Below are 2,500 nucleotides of genomic sequence, written 5' to 3'. Positions count from 1 at the left end.
ACCCCCGGCCTCCGCCGCCCGGAGCGCGGCGGCTACGACGGGGAAGGGAGAAGAAGGCGGGGGGCCAGTGGCGACGGGGAGGACCCCCGTTCCCACGGCGCACGCCCCGCACGCGAGCGGCAGCACGGCACGGTACCGCCGCGGTACCCACCCGCAGACAGCCGCCCGCGCGGGAGGAGGCCGGGGAAGAGGCCCGCGCCTCTCCCCCCCCGACACCTCGGCCCTTCCCCACCGCCGCGCCCGACCCGGCCGGACCGAACCAACGGGCCGCCCGGCCCCGGCGGGACGAGGCTCCGCCAAGCGGGCGTTCCGGGAGCGGGGAGCTTCGGAGCGCTCCCCGAGTCTCCACTTAGGGGGACGAAGGCCCTCGGCCGACACCGACGGGCCTGCGAGGCACCCCAGCCGCGCCGCCGCGGACGCCGCCCGCCCGCCCGCCGAGGCGAGGCGGGGAGGGACGGCGCACCGGCCGGCGATTGATCGTCAAGCGACGCTCAGACAGGCGTAGCCCCGGGAGGAACCCGGGGCCGCAAGTGCGTTCGAAGTGTCGATGATCAATGTGTCCTGCAATTCACATTAATTCTCGCAGCTAGCTGCGTTCTTCATCGACGCACGAGCCGAGTGATCCACCGCTAAGAGTTGTCTGCCTTTCGGCACCGCCCCGCGCGCGCGGAGGGGCCGGGACCGCTCCGCAGAAGCGGCCCCCTTCTCGGACGACGGACCGCCGCCCCACCGACCGACCGACCGCCCCCCTCCGCACGCGCGGAGGGGGCGCGCGACGACCGGCGGGCGACGGTCGCGCCTCGCCTCAGATGACCGTACCGACATCACAACGGAGGGAAGGAAGGGAAGGGTGAAACAAGCTCCGAACGGCAAGGGCCCGGGGAGCCCGCGCTCCCGACCGACCTGGGGAAACAACAAGCACCTTGCTCGCTTCGGAGGCGGCCCAGGCGCCCGGGCTCGGCCCGGCCTCCGCACGGAGGGCCGGCGGCGCGTCCGACCGCGCGCCCGGACCTGCACCCGCCTCTCGCTCGCGCGGAGGGGGGAAACCACAGACGCTGACCGCCGCGCGGGCGACCAGCGGGGGCGCCCCGCTCGCGCCGCGCGCGCCTCCGCGCCGCCCAGCGCCCGCGCGCTGCGACAGCCGGCTCCTTGCCCCCGTGGCCCCGAAACCCCGGCTCTCGCCCCGACGCCGGGAACGCCCGCGCGGCGCCGCCGCCGCACCACACCGGAGACAGGGACGGACGGCCAACCGCCGGAACCCGAGACGGCGACGCGACGCCGCCGCCCGGCGCTCCGCCCGACCGCCGCCCGGCCACCGCACCGCCGCGGCTGCCCTCCCGGAGCCGCCGCCGCCGCTTCTCGTCTCGGCCCCTTCCGCAGGCACGCGCCAGGCAGAAGGCGGACGCCGCTGAGCCGGAGGCGACGCCCCCTCTCCCCGCTTCCGCGCGGAGAACGGGACGGGGAACGCCCCTCGGCCGCCCACCCGCCTCGCCTGACCGAGACCGGGAAAGGCGACTGCGAAGCGACGGGCAGGACCCGGGACGGGACAGGCCACGCGGCCGGCCACCGAGCGACCGCCGGCCGGCACGCCGAGCGGCGGCGCCGCCGCCGCCGCTCGGGCCCGGGGGCTGCGCCGCCCCTCCCCTCAGCCGGGGCGGGAAGGGGTGGGGGTGGCAAGCAAGGAGCACGAAGCCGCAAGCGCGCCGCTGCGCGTCCACGGAGACGCGGCGGCCCGAGCAGGCCGCCCCGCCCGGCGAGACCCCCGACCGTGGGGGAATCGCCATCGCCCCCGACGGCGAGAGAGCCCGCGCTCCCCGCCGGGGGGGGGGGAGGTTCCCCTTCGCGTTTCGAGGGCGAGGCAGGCCGGCTGCGGCCGACCGAACGCCGCCGGTCTCGCCGCCGAGACCGGACCGCGGAGAAGGGGGGGCAGGGGGGACACCCCTCCCCGGCGCGGCCGCCCGAGGGGACAAAAAGCCCACGGCGTGGGCGGCGGCCGCCATGGCCAGGGCCTGCACGAGAGCGACTCCCGCCCCTGGAGGCTCAACCGCCGCACACGGCCGGGGCCCGCCCCTGCGGGTCGCACCGAGCCGCCCGAGTCTTTAAACCTCCGCCCGGCTCCGCGGCCTTCGACCCCCGGGCTCAGCCGAGGGAGGGCCGCGGAGGCGCGGACGCTAGGTACCTGGCCCTGGGGTGAGGGAAACATCCTCAAGGGCCCCGCGGGGGTGCCTCCCCCGCTGCCGCCATCGGGGGAGCGTCCGCCCGCGGGGGCGCGCCCGACATCCGCCACCACCACCACGTCCTCCTGGCCCGGGGCCCGAGGTTTCCCTCAGTATCCCGGCGCTGCGCCCGGGAGGAGAGCCGTGGCTCGGGCCGCCCGCTGGCGCGCGGGACACGGCCCGGCGCGGGAACTCGCCCGCCGGCCCGAGGGCCGGCGCCACGCACCCGAGCCCGGAACGCCCAGAGGCCTCGGCCCTGCACGCGGCCGGCCGGCCCCCCGGCG

At 78.2% G+C, this 2,500-nt stretch overlaps 1 non-coding gene across 1 annotated transcript; it reads right to left on the bottom strand.

The window, feature by feature from the left end:
- Positions 1-485: 485 nt before the first annotated feature.
- Positions 486-638, bottom strand: LOC141955477 (5.8S ribosomal RNA). The gene has a single exon (XR_012632579.1). It is a non-coding gene; the product is annotated as a 5.8S ribosomal RNA (ribosomal RNA).
- Between the last annotated feature and the right edge of the window lie 1,862 nt (positions 639-2,500).

Source organism: Athene noctua, unplaced genomic scaffold (assembly GCF_965140245.1).
Source record: "Athene noctua unplaced genomic scaffold, bAthNoc1.hap1.1 HAP1_HAP1_scaffold_260, whole genome shotgun sequence".
In the NCBI taxonomy this organism is placed as follows: Eukaryota; Metazoa; Chordata; class Aves; order Strigiformes; family Strigidae; genus Athene; species Athene noctua.
This window is presented reverse-complemented; position numbering and strand designations above follow the sequence as displayed.